The sequence below is a fragment of the Tiliqua scincoides genome, chromosome 6, assembly GCF_035046505.1.
Source record: "Tiliqua scincoides isolate rTilSci1 chromosome 6, rTilSci1.hap2, whole genome shotgun sequence".
Taxonomy (NCBI): Eukaryota; Metazoa; Chordata; class Lepidosauria; order Squamata; family Scincidae; genus Tiliqua; species Tiliqua scincoides.
Genome location: NC_089826.1, coordinates 34,660,724 through 34,683,171, shown reverse-complemented (window position 1 = coordinate 34,683,171; position 22,448 = coordinate 34,660,724). Strand labels below are relative to the sequence as shown.

Below are 22,448 nucleotides of genomic sequence, written 5' to 3'. Positions count from 1 at the left end.
CTATGCAACAATGATTTCAACCTCCTAATGCAGTCTTTGAACTGTACTTACATTTGCTTCTTTTAAATAATCAATGAAAACTATTGCACGCTATTTTCAGTCTGTGAAGAGCCATGATGTATTGTAAAACAGGAATTATATTACATCATAAACCATGAGAGAAGGGCTCAGGTAACCTGCTACCTGGGCATGTACCAATCTGTTGAGTTGCATATTTTGCTTTTGTAACTGTAACGTGAAACATTTGAAAATGCTCTGCTGTAATCATTTCATGTTTCCCTTTCCTCATCTAAAAGGCATATCACTGCTTGAGAGACATCGTATTGATTTTGACATGACTTTGGCTTCAGGCGTTCTATCATATTTTCAGAACACATTATGTAATTACTGTTTTTGGAGTGTGTGCTGTTTGAGTTTTTCGAGTGGCTGAAACTATTGGGAATTTCAGCTAGCTGAAGCCCCGACACAAACATATAGGAACAGAATTCAGGCTTGAAGTGGATGAAAATGTCAGTTATTCCTGTATGCAAGACTCCCTCACATTCATCACAATGGAGGTGCCAACGCACTTGCGCCAAAAGGAATACACTACCAAAAGCTCCCTTCCATTACAAAGAACTATCCTTTTCCTAGTAACAATATAACAGTCAGTCAGGATTGCGAGCCAATTTCAGGTGGGTCCCCGTTCATTTCAATATTTTATTTTTAATATGTTAGACTTGATGCTACCATGGTATATGACTGCATTTGAGGAAATGTTATAGACCTGTACTTTTAACAAGCTACTATGTATATACTTTTAACAAGGATAGTAAATGGGACTTACTCTTGGGTATGTGTGGGTAGGATTGCAGCCTGGGATGGTTAAAATTGTCCTGCTTGAGGATGTCACTTCCAGTCATGACATCACTTCCGGTGGGTCCTGACAGATTCTCATTCTAAAAAGTGGGTCCCGGTGCTAAATGTGTGAGAACCACTGAGATATAGCACTGGTGTATCAGGGGGGGAGGAAGACGGGCAAATACTTTGAGTTACCACCCGGTGGGGGGGGGTTCTACCCCCTCTCCCCATGCCAGTTTGTTTGATTTTTTTCTTAAGGCCCCCAGAAGGCCTTCTGAAGCCTTTAGAAGGTCTAAAAACATCACTTCCAGTTTTTGTCTACATCTCTTAGATCCTATCCCTTGTTGATTGCTATGTGTGTAACTTGTCCAATAATGTCAAATACCGTCTGCTAGATACTGAAAATATGACTGTTTGAGCATGCAGTAGTCATACACTGTCAAATGATGGCTGTTCTTGCAAAATCTTTGAATGTCAAATGCTGATGATGAATATCAATACCTGCTGAATATCAGCAAAGCTTCAGAGGATATTCATGATCAAAATTCACGGAGGATAATTCAGGGGAAAAATTAATTTCATTACCCATACAGTTAGTTATCTGGGCAACGCATTTGGCCATGTACAGATATAGTCACACATTTATATTACTTTATGATTTCATGTAATACCAATTGTCGCTCGTGGCATTTGCAACAGATATATGAATTCAATAGTCCAATAAACTATTGAATACATATATCTGACATATATACATTTGTGTTAAAATTGAATGAATGAATGCAATTTAATGTGCAGCTACCCAGATACAATGCTGGGCCCCATGGAGCCTTCCTCCCCAGTCATGTTGGATGCTACAATGCCACTGGTACTGAGAGTTCCAGGGCTGGCCTAATAAGGTTGGTGAGCTGTGGGCATCTAATGCCACACCTGATCAGATGTAGAACACATGGGATAGCAACCAGTGTTCCCCTTATTCTTAAGGAGTCATACATTGGAGTAACACTCCTTGTTCTGCAATAAGGGAACTGTAAACGCCACCCATAGAGATCAATGGGGCATTTATCCACAGAAATCTGCACTTAGGATTCCAGTGTTAGTGCGCTTCTGTTTTCAGCAAGTTTCGTATTTTATCTTAATTATGTTTCATAAAACGCAGAGCACTGTGTTCTCCCACTTCAAATTTATAAGAAAACAGAAGGATCAGAGCCAACCAGTGGAAAAACAATGCCCGTTGATGGTTGGCACTGTACATCCATCCCAGACAGGAGGGGGATAACTCTCTCTCTCTCTCTCTCTCTCTCTCTCTGGCTTTATCCACAGTTATTGTCGAAATTTTGCCAGCAGTGATTGTAGCTGGTGTTGAAGTGTCTGTCTGTCTATGTGCGTGTGCGCATGTGTGTAATATTAATGTTAGAAACCACAAAACAAAAGTGAAATAATTTGCCATGTTTTAGGGTTTCATTATAATGTGTAATAGTCTTTTTAATAATATAAAAATGAGGCTGCTGAATAAATCTTTTCAATGGCATTTGAAAAGGACCCAGATATGCTAGTGAAAAACAAATGGCAACTAATGTATCTTTCACATTGGCTGTGGCAGTGATTTACTATGTTGTCTGCAATGCTAAATATACATCATAAATCCCTCCAACAGGAGCCTTATTATGTTCATCCATCTCTTCCCCATGAGCCAACGTTTTCGCCTTTCATAAACCTTATTGTATAAAAAGGGGCTCATTATAGGAAATAAAATGCAGGTGGAAGCCAGTGATCTTCCATTAACCTAATGAGGACTTTGTCTAAAAATTGGAGAGTGAAGATACTCAGAAAGTGATGTTATCATTAAAGGTGCTATATTGAGTGATGTTGGGCAACCTACTTTGTTTTCTGCTATGTACAAAAATATGACACATACAACCTGAAAACTTCCACTAGTCGGTCAGGAAATTTTCTTCTATGCAAGATCTTTTGTAAGTTCCATCAAACAAGGAGGGCCAGATAAGAGAAAGGAAACTGCAGATTCTGTTAAATTTGACACACTTCATCCCTTCCACATGGGGCTCAATATACCTCTTGTCTCTTCTTTTGCCTTCTTAACCAGGATCACACAATGTTCAATAAATGGCATGGCAATGTATACCTGTCCATAACCTTCAGTGAAATGCTTGGCTATTTCTTTCACAGCTATTCTGCCTCCCCAGGTTCTGCACATAGGCTAGTCATATTCCTTCCATTGAAGTCTACTGGTGAGCACACAGAACAAGCTCCTTCTATCTGGGTAATAGTGGTAAAAAGGGAAATGGGTTCATTGAGTCCTAAATGAATTTATTAAGTCCTGTATGGATCTCTTTCTCCTGAACAGGAAGGGATGGAGCACGTTACAGATTTTGAAAAATGATGCTCAACTCGTTGATCAATTAATGCTCCCAAGGAGCTATATTTTCTAACTCACAATTGATAAGAGATAGAAATTGTGAAATAGAAAATTACAGTAATTTCTTGAGCACGAGTTGATTTCATCAGATTCCTCTCCCCCATTTTTTTTTAAAAGAGTCACCTCAATGGTTCTAATAAAACATAATAATTAGGAAATAACATAAATAATTTTACCACTTCATTTTATGCCTTTCCTTTGAAAAACACAACATAACCCCCCCCCCCAAAAAAAAACCCAACAATTTATCCAGATTCTCCTTAGTTCTTAGCAAAAGGGCCAATTTTAAGGGTGATTTTAATGTTGTTGACCATGTTCCTTTAGCATCAACATGTATTAAGGACTTTGTACTTCAAAAACTGGTTTCTAGCTTGTCTTTTCTAGCTTGTACAATCATGAGTGACAGAATGTTCAGCACGGCTTACTTTTAGGTAAGTGTCCATAGCATTGCAGCCTTAGGCCCCAGTCCTATTGGTGCCACTGTAGTGTAACCATGCCACCATTCTGGTGGTGATAGGTGCTTCCCTGCTATCACAAAAGGTGATATACTAGAGTGTGCAGCCTGACTGCCACCACAAGAAGTGAGCGGCTGGCTTCACCCACCAGAGGGCTCTAGATGCTTGCTGGCCCTGAAAAGTTCATGTAAGGGGTGGCAGGGAAGCAGGGAGCCAGAATGTTGAGGGGGGTGGGCTTAATGAGACAGTGATGGGGCAGGGATGAGGGCATATTGGGACCAGAGATGGGTTTAGTGGCAGTGGCATCCACTGAATTCAACCACCCTTCCTCTCCTCTATTTACCTTCAAGGGTCCATGGAGATTTGCGTCACTGATATAGCTGGTAAAGGTTCAGGTAGACCCACTGGAACAGCAGGGGCTTGCCCCAAGGAGTCCTCTGGAGGCCAAAACTCCCCCATGACATACAGCAGGTGCCACTTTGGTGTCACTGCATCACTACATGGGGAGTTACAATGGATTGGACTGTCCATGTAGTCACAGGAGAGAGAAGTAGTTACAGCAAGATAGAACTTCCTAAAGAGAGAGAGAGAGAGAAAAGCTCATTCCATGTGCTGCTGTTGCTACTGCTGCTGCTACAGAAAGGTCCCTCTAAGGAGACTGAGTGGAAACAATGGCTATGTGTTACATTAGCCTTTATATAGAGCATTTATCTTATCTTTTTTTTCATCCTAATTACTCAAATTGGGCTGGTTTAGACAATATTCACCAGCCATTGCGTGAAGAGAACCATGTGTACTCATGTTGCCTGCCAATCTGTCAGGCCATTTCATCCCCTCATAGTTGTGGGGTGGGAATGTCCAAACCACCTTCAGACAAGCAGTTTGCGCTTACATCCATGATAGTAAGGCTACAGGACATCTCACGAGATCTGGACGCTGGGGACATGACAAATAGGCATGCAAGTGAAGTCCTTTCTCCACTCCATTGTTCTCCTTTGTTTCTCCATTGTTTTTATTGAATACTGGGGGGAGGCACTTCCTGAGATTTGGTCTAGTAGATCAGTAGATCAGAAAAGTGGGCAGCTGGCACTTTAAGGTGTTCTCAGTAAATATACATAAGAAAGGAGAAGCATCATAATAGCAGGCTCCTCCTTGACTTGCATGTGATTCTCAGAATATGTGGAGCAAACCCCCATGTATACAGATACATGTGCAGGGGCTGCCTCCACATGTTCGAATGAATGTGTTAGGATCGAATCCTCACACTATCCCTTTCAATATAACAGACTGTATGGGACATAGTGGAGCTCCCAGCATGACCCACACTTCCTGTTTTGCCTGAAAGGATTGCTCAGGATGGAGGGAAGTAAGTGGCTCAATTATTCTCTGTTTATTTAGGAGGGGGGGGGGGTTGTGAAGCACAGCTGTGGTAGCACCAGAGTGGTGGGTTAAGGGTAGCATCAAGCAGTGAATCCAATTGAGTTGTCCCTGCATGCAGATGAAATTTCTATAACTGTAGTCCAGACAGAAGAGTGGCAGATGAAATGTAAGCAATCCTTTTTTCCCCTCTTTCTTGCTGCATACCATCCTTGTCCATGATTCTGAACTGTTCTTTTGAAAACAGGAAGAAGAGAAGACAAAACAGGAAGATAGGATGCTCAACCGAAATGGAAACCAATTTTTTTAATACTGTCTCTTTTTTCCAGTTTGCTTGTTATTGTCCTCTTTTTTCCCACACTTTTGAGATCACTGGATTAAAAAGAAAGAAAAAGAGAACTGCAGATTGTTTTATTGTATAGGAGTATAAATAAATAATACTAACGACTTTTATTTCCTTGCCGTCTTTCTCGCAGCAGATAGAATTATAACAGTTGCTGTGCTCATTTTTTGGTTACCCCCGTGGTAAAATAGAAAGAGAAAAAAACATTTATCAAATTAAGTAGGTAATTTCCCCTTGAAAATGCTTTCATGTGGCATCAAGATATGGCTGTGGGCTATAGGAAATCTTTTTTATTATAATTTATGTATAAGTTAATCATTTCTAATTTATGAAGGTATAAATTTGGGCCCAATATCCTGTGCTGCATTCTCTGTGGATAAAATGTTCCCCAAAGACTGAAATAGTAAGGCATCTTCACACGCCCACCTCCAGTTTTATAGTCTAAAAACAAGCGAGTGCCATTTTTGGTTTTCCCTGTTTTCAAGTCAGTGGCCTCTCATGCCTGATGCTATGCCAGCTAGCACCAGCAGAACATGCATGCGTGTGCATGCCATAAAGCACATTGTGGCTGCACGGAGGCCAGTGCTGCTGGTGGAGATGCCTGCACCAACAGGCCTTCACTGGAGTTGCATCTACTCACTGGAGTAAGTGAACTGCCGGATGGCAGGGAGTTGGGGGAAAAGTAGAACAGAGGTTTTCTGGGGAGGGGAGTTGTGGAGCACACACAGCACATTATGGGGGTTGTGGGTAGAGAAGAGGTGCAATTGGGTGGTGGAGAGTGGCCCGGGGATGCATTTCATACCCTGTTTAATTTCTTTAATACAGCCAGTTAAATTAGAAGATGTGGGCCAGAAATATGTGCATGTATAGAATTGTATTGCACCATTATATGCTTTCTTTAAATCCTAACTTCTCAGTCTTGTGACACATCCAATCTGCGCTTCTCTACTGTCTCTCCATACTGGGAGCTTTAACATTAATAGGCCTATAGAGACACTATTATATTTGATTGCAGTCACTTGTGCCATTATAGTTTAATATCCAAACAAACAAATCACGAAAGAGCACGTTTGTACTATCCAGTTGGGAGGAAGGGTTACTTGGATTGATATTGGTGTCTCTTTTTAAAATATTTATTGACCCTAACATAGCATGGAAGAAACGTTTTTTTTTAGATCTGAATCACAAAGGGCCTGATCTGGTCAACCAAAGAGTGGAATATTCAAAAGAGGAATATTCAAAAGAGTCACACAGTCACCTGATTTTCTGTACACATTCTGGAACAACTGCATGGGTGCATATTGAAAGAAATGGGATGTCCATGTCTACCCTCACATATTCTGACTCAATATTCAGACTTTGGAATAAAGATCACAGAGGACAGGCTAGATGGAAATGGATGCACCAACCTCCCATTCTCTGCAGTAGCTCCTACATGCTCATTTCACATCCATTAGTGTGTGTGTATGGACAGGAAGGGATGTGGTGGCTCAGTGGGTTAAACCACTGAGCTGACAAGCCTGTTGACCACAAGGTGGGCAGTTCGAATCTGCTCAGTGGGATGAGGTCCCGTTGCTTATCCCAGCTCCTGGCAACCTAGCAGTTTGAAAGCATGTAAAAATGCAAGTAGATAAATGCATACCACCTCCATTGGGAAGGTAACAGAGTTCTGTGTGCTTAGGAGTTTAGTCATGCCTACGGACAACACCGGCTCTTCGGCTTAGAAACAGAGATGAGCACCACCCCTAGAGTCAGAAATGACTAGGTTTAATGCCAGGGGGAACCTTTACCTTTATGGGCAGGAAATGAGAACAACAGGTGTCTGATGAACAATCTAGGCTCCTCTATGTGTGGGCACAACATTGCTTGTTTGGACCTAAACCAAAGAGAGCTAAAAAGTTTTAGTGCTGTGATTGACTTTAATGATTTCTGCCTCACTTTTCTCTGTTAAAAAAAACAGGCACAAGTGACAAAGGTGGCACAAAGTGGAAATGAGCAGGAGATTACATTAGCTGCATTAAATTACATTAAGTGGCCCACTAGGTCAGCACAAATAATCAACAATTTTCTGTAAAAAAAATAAATGACAATAATGGGATCAATTACAAGATACACCAAAAACTAGTTATCTGACCATAGCTCACTGGTAAATCCAAAGACTGGCATGCAAAAGGTTCCAGGTTTCATCCACTTCAAAGATGCTCAGGTAGCAGTGCTGGGAATGGATTCCTACTGGTGTCCGTTATGACCACTACTCGGCTAGCTGGACCACTGGTAAGGCAACTTCATATATCTTGAACAGCAGCCAGTTACGCACAATTATGTAGTGTGAAAGCTACTTCCTGCTTCAGAGCTGCATATAAAAACGTGTTGATTTACTGAGCATGTGGACATTGATTACTAATCAATAAGCAGGACTGTGTTGAAAGTCAAGTTAAATTTGTTGAACATAGACACAGATCCATAATATATCACCTAGCACTACATCACTGAGGATAACATATAGCATTGATTTGATTTGGTCTGAACAAAGCAGACTGGTGAGTTTTCAGAAAAACAGAAATTGTTTATTCAAAAAGGTAAAATGAGCAAAGTTCAAATAGGCGAAAGCAGAGGCAAAACAAAACAAAATCTTAATGCATGCTATCTAGATTTGTTCCCAGTTAGGATTCCGTACTTATGGCCCAATCATATAATGGACTGGGCTGGTGCACAGAAGGCTTTATAACAGTGGAACACAAACAGTGTTTGGAACACAAACAGTGGAACATTTTAAATGCACTGTTGCACTCGGCAGCAGCACTGCAGGCCTGCCACCAGACATAAAAAGGTAGGTGCAACAGTGGCAACAGGAGCAGAACAAGGTGGCGAGTGGAACAGGGGAGTGGAACAGGGGCTGGGAAGCAAGCAAACCTGGGGTAGGTATTAGCAGCAACACATGCATTAATATACTAACCCTATACTAATACCACTGCCATTACGTGTCTCAGATTTATTCCTGCTAAACAACAGGCATAGATCCAAGGCATCTAATGGTAGTAATGTTCACTTACCCCAAGGAGATCTTTCCAATCCCCTCCTCTGCAGATACAGCATGCAAAGCATTCATGCAACTGCAACAGCAGGGAGGGATTTGGGTAGGATTGGACTGCCCACTGCAGTGCACTTGTTTGCTTCCCAGAACTGAGTGGACATGCCAGGAAAGTTATCTTGTTGCGAGCTGCTGGAGAGCGGACGACGTTCACGCAGCTGGCTGCCTGGCTGGTAGCTCGGCTTGCCTATCTCCCAAGGTCGGAGCGCGCACACTCCCGGCGACAAAGACGACACAAGGCAGAAGTCCTCCACCAAACGCCTCTTTACTATGTACAAGATATTTACAAGAGCAACAGTCCAAATAGTACAACTGGTACACGAATCACTGATCTCACTGGCGTAGCCTTCGGCACAAAATCCACTCTGCATCTCCCACACCTTTGCTAGCCCCTGAAGGAACTTATACTGGTGACAGCCAATCAGCATGAGGGAAATACTGCATAGTCATGCTGACTTGGCATGTGCTGCCACGCACACATGCACACACAGGGAATGTCACCTGGTGTACATCACCCGATATTGCATCAGCTTAGTTCCCAGGGTGCTGTGCTGGCTTAGTCTGGCCAAAGCTTCAGGCCTGCTACTATTCAGCCAGTAAGTTACCTAGCAGTCCCGGGGATGAAACCTTGACATATCTTGACAAGAGGGATTGAGATTCTGCCTTTCCCATTGGCTGGGGGAAACCTTTACACAGGAATAACTGTCTCAGGCTGCTTTTCCAGGCTGCAGGTACCTCAGAAGTACCAAAGGCAGCATGAGTGCCCCCATACGGTGGGCCACAGCAGCCTCACTGGATCACCACAGGCCTCGCGCTACTTGTAGGGAGAGTAAAATATCCCCTTTCTATGTTCCTTGAACTGTGTTCAGCTTTATTATGATGTTGGACATGGGCTCTCCGCACGCAGTTGCCACAACTTCCATGCACAGATCCTTCTAAAAGTAGAGGAGCAATAGCAGTCATAAGTACAGCTAGAGCATAAACGTTGCATCCCAAAGAGCACATACTAACTCAATAGTTACAATAAATAAGTTACAAAAGACCCCAGAAATAAAACCTACAATATTGATGGGATGAGAAGGACATAATTGACTCCCATGGAAGGCATATCAGCCTACAAATATTAGTTCACATAAAATTGTCCAATTAGGCGTTGGGTAGGCGTCTGATTCTCCCCAAGGTTTTTTTTTTAATAGTTAACTGTTGCCAGTATAAATAATATTCTTGACAATTATTGCTGGTGCAACTCATAATCTCACTGATGAAAGCTAAGTATTTCAGTCTTTCTATTTTTCAACACAGAAAATAAAATTACTGCTATAGTCTTTCTGTTTATGTTTGTGTGTTTTAATATTCCTATTCTGCCTAGCACTAGAATATAAGATGCATTCAGCAAGGAAAATAGCTTTTAGATGAGGAGAAAAAATGGCCAGAAAGAATTATACAACTTGATGCTACAGCTATTAGACGTAAGTCCCGCTGATGTCAACTGAGCTTACTCTCGAGGGAATGTACACAGGACTACAGCCTTAACTTTCAGTTAATTGTGTTTATTGCTCCAGTTCATTGTCATCCACCTCTGGATGCTGCATCTCTGCAAAGTGTCCAGATATGGGAATTGTACCAATGACCCTGCATTGGTGCATTGAAGGCCCCCCTCCTTGTGGCCAACATTTGTTGCTGCAGACAAACACTGGTAAGGGTGGACCTCAACATATACATCAATATATAAAGGAAGTCCTTCAAAGCCGGTGTTCATGCATGAAGTACAGCAGTGGACCTCCCATTCACTGAATGGGGCAAATGCCCCGGGTGCAGACCTCGCGTGCCTCCAGGACCGCGCAGGAAGCCTTAATGAGGCCTTAATGAGGTTTGCTGGAAGCACAGTTTAAGATGGCAGGGAAGCCTCAGATGTATTCTCCATGAGGCTCCGTGTTGCTCCAGGTGAGTGGAGGAGAAACTGCTTCATGGGGAGGGGGAAGCTTCATGGACCTTTGCCCCAGGGCGCCTCAAGGGAGGTCCACCACTGATAAAGTATCTGGGTGTTAACATCCATAGATTGAAAACAGCTGAACATATCTTAAGATTCAAGGGTTGATCACACATTACACAGTATCCAGGTACAGAATATCTTTACCTAGGCACAACTGTCTGTACACTGGTACACATTTCAATGGAAATGACTATGCCTGGATTCATTTTTGTGTGTGTGGGGGGATCAACGGTACATGAATGCTATACACAAATTACACCTGCATTGAATGGAGTGTGTGAATAGTTGGACCCAGTGCTTGTACCTGGGTACAGAGATGTATCCGGATACAGTTTAGTGTATGCCCAGCCCTTGATTTTAGCTGAACAGGAGTCCACACAGTGACTGCAATGAGAGGGTAATATAAGTACATGCTGTAATACAGGTTCAGCCTTGTTATACACTGATTTTTAGACACAGATTTGACTCAACACAAATGGCCCCTGCAAATGAGAAGGAATGTGCTGATCCCTGGAAAAGGGAAAAAATGCACCCCTTTAAAATCACAGTTTAAAAAACTGCTTTTTACAGTTGCAGAGAGACAGTCATACAAGTGATTATAGGTATAACCTAAGTATTCACAGATTTTTCTATCTCAAAGCTGATGAGAAGGGCCCTTTAAATTAAAGGAACACAGTAGTTTGATAATGCCAGAGAGGGCAGCCAGCTGACAATCCATCAAACATTCTCTCTGCAGGCTTCACTCCTCCCTTCCCCCTGAGCAAGTGAAAGAAGGCTTAATGGCAGCGATTATCACCTTCTCCATTCTTTCCCCCTTGCTGGGGCTCCTGGAGAAGGGAGGGATTGCTCCCTCCTAGTGAAGCCTGAACTCTTGGAGAAAGACTGATTGTGTGCATTACAAAGGTCATCAAGGCTGTTTTTAAATCACTAGAGCAAAGAAACTTTGTTTTTTAAATTGATTTGCTATAGTGCATTTTTGGCCATCCAAGTGAGTGCTTGGAACAGAACCCGGAACCCTTGTGACTAATGAGACTCAGCCTGCATGTCACATTTCTACAGCAGTTTTTCTAACCAATCAAAGCTTTACATGGTGAGAGTCTGGACATCAGATCTGCAGTTGTCCATCAAGGATGTGTTCTTTTCTTTTTTACAGATCAGCTTTATAATTGATTGTGTTTAAACACATCTGTCTGTAAGATTCCAAACACTCTCTCTCTCTCTTTTCCCGCCCCTCCAGCAGATCTACTTTTCTCCTCTTTTCTTGGAGATCAAGCAGAAGGAAAGATCCAGCCAACAGGAAATAATGTGTCAGCCAAACTGTGTTCCAGCTTAATTATGCCCACCTGGTAGAGAGACTCTCTGCACATGTGCTAAGGGCAGCGAAATAAATCTGCTGTCTTTCTGAATGCAGTCAACAATAACATGATTCCGTGTGCCGCTGGGTTGCATTATGACACCGGCACATCAGGGTTTTTCCCTCTTTGGAAACCGTTGGAGCAAATCTCAGAATGTAAAAGACAGCCAACAAGGGAAACATCTTTATAAAGATAAGACATATAATAATAAGTCATAAGTCACTGAATTAACTCCAGTAAAGCACAGCTCTTACTTGAGAGAGGAAAAGGGGATATGAACTGTACTCCCCTCTCTTCGGAGTGAACAGGCTTATGAATATCACTCATCAGGTTATGTTGCCAATTTTCTTCAGTACCACACTGCATGTCAGTTCCAGTATTTGCTTACTACATTATCTCACCTGAAAGCCATTAAATGGCACACCGACATCTGTGTTTTCCTAAAGCGATGGCAGCCCAAGAGGCTTGGCACGGTTTCAGAATGTTCACCTGCGCCACTTCTCTCTGTATGTGCGAGAGTTAATATATATGTATATTCAGATCCTGAAACCAAATCTGTTTCACGACTTTGTTTGGTGGTCGTGTTGGCCTTAGAGGACAGGCCAGGAACACGCTGAGAGCGGTAGGCTGTCCTTCAGGATCATGCCGCTTGAAAGATCGGTAAGTAGGCACACATTAAATTGACCATTCATAATTTACCGGCTGCATCCGCTAGAACGGCTGTCAGGGTCTGGGCCAACTCTCCAGCTATGCTGCATTTTTCCCTTCTCAACTCCACAATAATGCACATGTCCTTCACCCTTGTAGATTTCTTCTGGTTCGCTCCACTGAAACTGCCTTCTTGACTTACAGTAACGGATGACCCTGAAGTATCTCTTGCACTAAGTGGTGCAGCAGAAACTCAGGGAGGCTTAAATCACTTCCAAAGCGAAGCAGGTTGGGCCCAGTTCATCAAGCCACTTGGACAGATCCTCAAAACAGCCTGTCACTGTGTGCACCATACCCATATTGAAAGCTAGGATGCCGGGGGTGCCAACATCTGTCTCACTACCACATTTGGTGCCTGTACTGTACAATGTGCGGAAGCACAGAATCATATGATATTGCTAGACCCTGCCCTGTTTCTTGTTCTTTGTTCCTCATTTACTCAGTGCTTCCTAATTTTCTGCATAGTATCTTATTTGCAAGCTAGTAGTAGATAGGCTTTTTTTTTTTTTCTTACTCTAAATGGTACTGAAAAGTAGGCTAAATATAGATTCTGTTTTATTTTTTGGAATATTTGTGTATGACTGAGATCCTACACTCAGGGCGCAATCCAAACCTGTGCTGGAGCAGGCAAGCAGGAGACTTGCGCTGCATCCAACGTGAGTTTCTGGCCAGCAGCGGCTCAGCCAGAGGCAAGGGGAAGCTCTTCCCCTTACCCCTGGGTAAGGGCTGCTGGCCCCAATGGGTCTCCTTAGACCTGCGCCACCTCTGGAGGTGGTGCAAGTCCGAGGAGAGCGGAGCGGCTTGAATCCGCTCCGTTCTCCCCAGAGATGGGGGTTGGAATCCGGCATAACCACCAGGTCCCAGCCCCGCCCCCGGCTCCCCTTGCACCTGCCCCCGGGGCCGCCCATCGCCCACCCTCCCCCCACCCAGAAACACCCCCTCCCACCTCCTCCCCACCCCAGGCTTACCTTTGCTGCTTGTGTCGGCTTGGGTGCGCCAGCACAAGCAGCGGGGAGGAAGCCGGCGTGGAGGCTTCTGCCAGCCTCCGTGCATTTGTATGTGCTGATTTGTATGTGCTGATGCATACTGATTTTTATGTGCTGATTTGTATGTGCTGATGCAGCTTCCTCCTACAGAGATGCAAACGTGCTTTACGGCACGTTTGCAACCTTCCCGGTGCTCCTATGCTGGCATAACTGCCGGTTAGGATTGCTCCCTCAGTTATTGCAGAGTAAGGGCCCAATCCTCTGGGCCCACAGCACTGAGCTCCAGCAGTGGCGCTAGGTGTTGTAATGTGCCATAAAGCATGTTTTCAGCACTGCAAGAGGAGGGAGTGCCGGTTGGTACTAGACCCAGCACTGGAAGGACACTGGCTGTGGGTGAGTAACACAGCCAGGTGGCAGTGCAGTTTTTCAGGATGGGGGGAGACGTTCCAGGGTGGGAGGAGGGCAGGGGGAGTGCGGGATGGGGAGGAACTGGCCCAAGAGGGGGATGGGACGATCAGAGGCCTGCTCCACTGAATCCTATCCTCTGTGTTGGGCTGCAAAGCCTGACACAGAGCTTCTCAAGTCTGCACTGGTAAAATAGCCAGCACAGGCTTGAGAAGCCACATTGCAAGGCATGGGGTTTTCCTCATGGGAATGAAATGAATGTCCCCTTCCCCTTAGGAGACCTCTGGTGGCCTCCCTGGAGTTGCTGGATAAAGCAGTAGCTATTTTGACACTGTTGCACTAGGTGGCCCCAGGGAGATAGGGCTGTAAATCCCATCTCAGTAGACATCAGATCATGCTGTCAAACAAGTGCAGCCAGTACAACAGTATATTATGTCAGACTGGGGACAAGAGAAACCTAGGTTCAAATCAGCCTACTGTGAAACCTTGTGCCAGTCACCATTTTGCTGCATGGGCCACCTCACAGAGCTGTTGTGAGGATTAAATGCATGTTGTTGGCATCCTTCAGTCTCAGAAGACTATAGTATTGCGCTCTGAATAGTGGTTCTGGAACAGTGTCCTCTCCAATGCGCGAAGCCTGGGTAAAGTAGATATGGAGGATAGACTGTTACCTACGCAGCAAATCCCCCCTCTCCACGTCACTGAAATGGTCCAATGGAGAGGCAGAAGCCAATACGGTTGGTTCCAGCGGCGTTGCAGGAGTTGCCAGAACGTGACTGTGTTCAGCCATGAACTGCCTCAGGGACTCCAGCTCTAGATTTTGCCTTGAGGTTGACTCCTGAAGCCTTTTCCATAACTGGATGTAGCCACAAGGCAGTGAAGGTTTGGGATCAGAGTTTTCCTTCTCTCAGATGAGCTGCCTTTCCAGGCTAACAAGTCCCATCTACCCGGTGGCTGTTTAGTCGCCTCTTATGACAAGTACACCCAAACTGAGGGCCTATTCTTATACCCCAGCCCCTAGGGGCAAAAGGAAGGAATTAGGATTAAGCATACTACCTTGAATTCCTTGGATGAAGGATGGAATAACAATGTAAAAAATACAAAGAAAATAGTGTTCCATTCAACAGAGTACTTTTTAAGCACTTTAAAACATATCTAAGGTATGATTGTAAGTATTGCCAACCTGTTTAATGTTCAAATTTCCACTGATATAAAATACATTTCCTAAGTAGGCAAGCTAGTTAAAGTGTGTGTGTATGTGTAAAAAGGGCAAAGCAATAAATTGCAAATTACAGTGAATGCATTATGTAAAGTGATAGCACAGAATGTGTAATGCATAAACATAAGCTGTAAAGTATGCATAAATAAAAAGGAGGCAGAAATTACAAATATGTTGAGACAACTTCTAAACTCTTCTTACCATTAGCAGAGAGTTACTATGCTTTTGATACTCCAGAAAGGAAATATAGCATTAGTTTAGGTTCTGCAACCAGAAAAAGCAACATTCAGCCTATTTTGCAATTTGAATAAATTCTGCAGATTTGAACTGATTGGAATACATCTGCATCATAATGGAATCTAGTCAAAAGATCTGGCAATGGAGCTCTGCAAGATTGCACTGTGAAGTAAGAGAATGAAGAAGGAGGTTAAACTGAATAGTGTAAAGAGTAGCATTCTGGAAAATACAGATGTCCTATAACATTTGATAGTTAAAGTTCATTGGATATGTAATCCTCAGAAATGGTTGGATGGCAACCTTCAGTCTTGAAAGACTATGGTATAAGCCTACAGCACCCGGTATTCCCAGGTGGTCTCCCATCTAAGTACTAACCAGGCCTGACCCTGCTTAGCTTCCAAGATCAGATGAGATCAGGCATGTGCAGGGAAGTCTGGATGTAAGGCTAGACCCCACAAGAGATCTGAATGGATTTCTCAAGAAAGCCTCTTCATGGAGCCCATCCATCAGGGCTGACACTGGTTGTCTGGCGACCCTGGGGAAAAGCCCTGAATTGGACTCCCTCCTTCTCCACTAATAGTGCATTGGTTGCTACTACTGTCACTGGCATTGCAGATTCAATGGTCAACCAAGCTAGGTGGGTGCTGTGATGGTCATGGCTCCTCCACTAGTGTCCAGTGTGACCACCCCACCATCTTTAAACTTCTAACAAGAGTTATGAGGAAGAGCGAGATCAGTATTGAGAGACATGAAGTTTGGGCAGGAAAAAAGAATTGCTTGCTGGTCCTTCTTTTCCTCCTCTGATGCTGGTAGTGAAGAAAAGGGATCTGATGACAATCCAAAATCTTTATTTTCCCCTGGTAATCAAACTTTCTTTCTAGGGATCTATAATGATCCGTCAAGAGGTGGAGGCTTATCACTTCAGTCAGGGCACTGCTGCTTGACACCAGCTATTTCTCTGCATTAGATTTTTCAGTCATGTGCTAAGCATCCAAATGGGAGCTATTGAATTCCATCTTCTTTGATATATGACTGAAAGCTGAGCACATAATAATTTGGAGCACAGAGTTGAGTTCTGAAATGAAGCATGGGTGCTTTTAACATCATCTCACTGCAGCTCTGTGGTGACACTTACATTACCTCCTACACAGTGTCCTGCCCCCATCCAGGCTGAGCCTCCCTTGCTTGACTTCAATTTTTTTTTTTTTTTCAATCTTCTGCAGATAGTCTCTCTCCATGGACTGGAAACTCATGATGTGTTCTTCTGGATTGCCCCGCTGACGGATGATGCTCCTCACCCAGCTATCCTTGTGTACAGTATTTTTCTGCAGAGACAAATGTTCACTGTGGAAGGAGTAGAGGGTAGGGCTAGCCATTGCATCCATGGGGGTGAGCCAGCCGAAGAAGCCCACTACGCATCTCCTCTCCATGAAGAGGCAATGCTTGTATAGGGCACTAGCACAATGTAGGACTGGAACAATTTAATGGAATAGATCCAAACTGCAGACACATGGAATTGGTTGAGTCTGTGCATTATGCATGGAAAGAGTTAGCACCACCAAGTTAATTTAGGCAAGTGACCCTGAAAACCTGCACAGAATCCTTTCAAAACACTGGAGAGCCACACGGATATTCAGTGTGAGATGGAGCATTCAAGACTTGTTACCACCTTTGCTGTTTTCTGTGACTTTAAGAGTGTTCACTTTTACATGTGTGTACAGTCAATTACACATTAGCAGAGGGATTACCAGGACTGGAGCTTCTCAAGGGAGCTACACACTCCCTTTCCTTCATTAAAAATTCATTGGTAAAGAAACTCCACATATACAATTTTTATGTGTGTGGGTTCTCAAAATAAGGCTGAGGCTGTGATCCACATCCATACATTTGGGGCTGTATCTAAACCCTATTTAGATTTCTGTAAGCAGAACTTCTGATTGCGGAAGAGCAGTTGCACAGATCTCCCCTTGATATCTAGTCCCTTCAGCCCCCAATAACCACTCCTGAGGACTGAAGGAACTTCAGAAGTAATATATGTGGCATGGGGACTTGTGGGGTGGGGGAAGGAGACTGGCAAAAATAACCTTTCCCCTCTTGCATGATTGGATGTTATTTCATGCATGAAAGGAAAGGTTTAGATACTGTCAATGAAAGGTGAAGATATATTGTTGTTGGCAACCTTCAATCTCGAAAGACTATGGTATCGTGCTCTGAAAAGTGGTTCTGGCACAGCGTCTAGTGTGGCTGAAGAGGCCGATTTGGGAGTGACAATCCCTTCCACACTGGGAGCAATTGCATTCTGTCCCTGATCTGTCTCCCTGGCTACTGGCCTTCCTTCTTTGCCTCTTTGCCTTGGTCTGTTGGCCAAGTGTCTCTTCAAACTGGGAGAGGCCATGCTGCACAGCCTGCCTCCAAGCGGGACGCTCAGAAGCCAAGGTTTCCCATCTGTTGAGGTCCAATCCTAAGGCCTTCAGATCCCTCTTGCAGATATCCTTGTATCACAGCTGTGGTCTACCTGTAGGGCGCTTTCCCTGCACAGGTTCTCCATAGAGGAGATCCTTTGGGATCCGGCCATCATCCATTCTCATGACATGACCAAGCCAACGCAGGCGTCTCTGTTTCAGCAGTGCGTACATGCTAGGGATTCCAGCTTGTTCCAGGACTGTGTTGTTTGGAAGTTTGTCCTGTCAGGTGATGCCGAGGATGCGTTGGAGGCAGCACATGTGGAAAGCCTTCAGTTTCCTCTCCTGTTGTGAGCCAAGAGTCCATGACTCACTGCAGTACAGAAGTGTACTCAAGACGCAAACTCTGTAGACCTGGATCTTGGTATGTTCTGTCAGCTTCTTGTTGGACCATACTCTCTTTGTGAGTCTGAAAAAGTGGTAGCTGCTTTACCTATGCATTTGTTTAGCTTGGTATCGAGAGAAAGAGTATCAGAGATAGTTGAGCCAAGGTACACAAAGTCATGGACAACCTCCAGTTCATGCGCAGAGATTGTAATGCAGGGAGGTGAGTCCACATCCTGAACCATGACCTGTGTTTTCTTCAGGTTGATTGTCAATCCAAAGTCTTGGCAGGCCTTGGTAAAACAATTCACGAGCTGCTGGAGATCTTTGGCAGAGTGGGCGGTGACAGCTCCATCTTCAGCAAAGAGGAAGTCCCGCAGACATTTCAGCTGGACTTTGCTCTCAGCCTGGAGAGGTTGAAGAGCTTTCTGTCTGATCTGGTCCAGAGATAGATGCCTTCTGTTGCAGTTCCAAAGGCCTGCTTCAGCAGGACAGCAAAGAAAATCCCAAACAAGGTCAGCGCAAGAACACAGCCCTGCTTCACTCCACTTTGGATATCAAAGGGGTCTGATGTGGAGCCATCAAAGACTACAGTGCCCTTCTTGTCCTCATGGAAAGGCTTGTTGATACTGAGAAGCCTGGGTGGACATCCGATCTTGGAGAGAATCTTGAAGAGACCGTCCCTGCTGACCAGGTCGAAAGCCTTCGTGAGATCTATGAAGGCTATAAAGAGTGGCTGTTGTTGTTCCCTCATTTCTCCTGCAGCTGTCTAAGGGAGAATACCATATCAGTGGTGGACCTGTTGGCTCAGAATCCGCACTGCGATTCTGGATAGACGCTCTCTGCAAGTACTTGGAGCCTCTTTAGTGTAACTTGGGCAAACAGCTTTCCTACAACGCTAAGGAGTGACAATCCCTTGGGAGTGTATATATACTTGTATATATACAATGTAGGTAAATCCCAACTTTCTGTAAAAGTCCCAGACTGAAAATCCAAAGTGTGAATTTTGAAGCAAAACCAGACACGGGTGGGGCTTCAGTATCCACGGGGGATCCATTTTCAGACCCCCCCCCCACAGATAGCAAAAACTGCAGATAAGGAAATCCCTTGTTTCAGCCCCTTTAAATCCACTGACTGACTGTGCTCTGGTCACCTCTGGAGGACTTTCTGAGGGCTTTTTGCATCTGCCTGGAGCCTCTGCAGGCTTCAGAATAGCCCCATAGCACCAAAAAGCTACTTCCAGTTTCCCTTGGGAAACCAGAAGTGATGGTTTTATGCCTTTTAAGGCATTCTGAGGTCCAGGAACCTGGGTTGAATCAGACCCGCAGATATAAAATCCATGGCTAAGTAGGTTCAACCTGTACATTGTTTCAAGCATTTTTATGAAATGGCATCTCACATGGGTCTGAGCTGATAGTTTCTGCTATATAGTGGGTCCATGCGAATAAAGGAAGGCATAGAGATAACAGCTCAAAACGTTTATTCCATCTTCAGAACAGGACCTGGCAATGAATCTGAATGAATCTGACACAAGGCAAACACCTCTGGCTTTTATCCCCTTTAGCTCCGCCCAGACTTCCCATGATTGGTGCAGTTGAAACATTAAATAGCGGGCCAGTAGGATGGTAGGATTTCGATCCCTCACCCGATTGGCCAGCAATAAGTCTGAGCCAATCAGTTATGCAGGATTTTGATCCTGCATAACTTGCATACATAACAGTTGCCATTCTGTCAATCATAGCACAGATCTGCATGGCCAATACCTTCTCCCTGCAACACTCACAATGTGCAGGATGCATGCACTGATGATGACTTTGTGGTGACATTTCCCTGTTAAACATTCTTGCATGAACTTACACCTCACTATAGGAAAACTGAAGAGGATTTTTGTGTAGACATTATTTGCCTGTTCAAAGTGTGAACTTGCTGTTACAGTTTTATATTTGTAAACCTATGCAAAAAAAAAAAAAAAAAAAAAAAAAAAGAAAAAAGAAAGAAAGATTATAATGTGTATCATTTGCACTGATGTATCCTAAAACTCTTGTGTACTTGCAACTTTCGCTGATGCCAGAACCTATATCTATTTCCTGGGGTCAATTGCAGTTGCTTTAGGACGCAATCCTAACCCACTTTCCAGCACTGGCACAGCAGTGCTAGTGGGACGTGTGCTGCATTGGGTGCTGCATTGGGTGCTGCAGTTGGGTGGCACTCATGGAGGCCTCCTCAAAGTAAGGGAATTACTTCGGAGCTGCATTGCCCTTATGTCAGTGCTGGAAGATGGGTTAGGATTGCGGCCTTAGGCACATAAATCTATGGATTGCTGGACCTCTGACATATGTTTTGCCTTTATGTTCCTCTTTGCATTTCCTAATGCCTGCATAATTTACAACTGTTTTCATGATTGTGACCTTTACTCTTCCTGTTTATAATTCTGACAGTGCATCTACCATAGGCATCTATTAATGCAGGTATTGGTAAGCTACAGGCACAAATTTCTGGAGTAAAACTCCTTTTTATGCTTAATGCATGTGCTTACTTAGCGGCTATTAATGGTGACATCATTTATGCGTACATTCCAAAGAATATATTCGAAAACAGTTAAAGGTCAATAGGCAACTTGATGCAAATGACTGGAATAAAATTATATTTGATAATGAAAAGCTGTATATGGCTCAGATGCGCTCACACTTAACAAATTTAGACTGTAAATAAAATTGGAGCCAAAATGCACTGAAAATAAAATCAAATGTCAACCACATTAAAATCGATTGGAACACATCTACTTCTCACATGAGGGGGAAGAAATAATAGGCCAAAAGGGATAAAAAAGTATCAGCAGTAAAATTCTTATAACATAAACTCAAGATTTGAGCATCTGATGCAATGCTTCTTTTGTTATTTACTTGAAATTTTAAACCACTGCATCATACAGGGAGTCCAAGTCCGGCTTCTAACAGCCCAATCCTATGCTTCCCCCCCCCCCACACACCAATGCAGTAGAGCACAAATGGCTACCACTATATCATGGGAGTGGAGTTGCAGGGGTTTCCTCTGGGTAAAGTAACACTAATTTCCTCACTGGGGGTGGTGGTGGCGGTGGTGGCGGTGTAAGGTTCCACAGCGGAGAGGGGTCTACTTGGATCAGCACTAGCAAATTGGACCCAAGCATCAGAATTGGGTCTTGGAAGGGAACTAGCATTTGGTGGTAGCTGCTGCTGCTGCTGAACTTACTCTCTTCACAGACCCAATATGCCCATCCCCACTCCATTGTCACCCTGTTCCTCCCTCCCTCCCCACCCCATCCTGCCTCCCCAACATCTTACATACCTTGGCAGGTCCTCTTGGACCTGTTGGCATTTGTGGGAAGCCTCTAGCCTTCCACCAGTCAACCCAGCAGCGTGCTACTCTGTGCACTGCCAGAGCGCTGTTCAAGACTGCTCTACAGCAAACTACATATGTTCCACTGTCTGCCAGCCCCAATAGGGTTGGGCAATAAGAAGGACCAACACAACAATGCTAGGTGTATCTACTCAGAAGTAACAGCCATTGTCTTCAATGGGGCTGACTTTCAGGCAAATATATATAGGATTGAAGGCCAAGAAGCATACACATGAAGTGTGATTTTCAAATGTGTCCTCTACCCAAGTCTTTTGTAGGAGCAATGTTTGCAGTGGGTCCTTTCCCATTAAAGTTAGCCACAGCAAGACCAGAAAAATACACTGGAAGCTGCACGGAAATGGGAAAGATGAATGCAAGATAAATGGGAAAGAAAGGCACTATGAGCGACAGAGTGATGTGGCATGTAAGGTCCTTTGAGCAAGGACAACAAGTCTGAGCATCAGAAGCAACACATGAGATCATAATGATTTATCTGGCCATAAAACATTGTTCTTGTTCCCCTGCTTCTTTGTGTTCCCATCTTAGTATGATTAAAAGGGCAAAGTCACAGCACAAATATGAAAAGCTGTGCTTCTTTTGACTTGTTACAAATAAAGAAATCAAAATGCTTCCCACCCCCCATTTAAGTCTAATAACCATTAACCAGGTCACTGCTGTTATTCTTCTTTATGTAATTTATGGGGTTTAAAAAAAACCTTGTCCAGTCTTTCCTGCTTCTTAACTAACAAGCAAGGCTTCTCACATGTTAAGAGTTTGGTTTCAAACCACATCTATTTTCTTGAGATGCTTTCAGGCACTGCTTAAAATCCAGGGTGGG

At 43.9% G+C, this 22,448-nt stretch overlaps 1 pseudogene; it reads right to left on the bottom strand.

Moving 5' to 3' along the window:
* Positions 1 to 15,772: 15,772 nt before the first annotated feature.
* LOC136656487 (5S ribosomal RNA) lies at positions 15,773 to 15,891 on the bottom strand (annotated as a pseudogene).
* Positions 15,892 to 22,448: the final 6,557 nt, after the last annotated feature.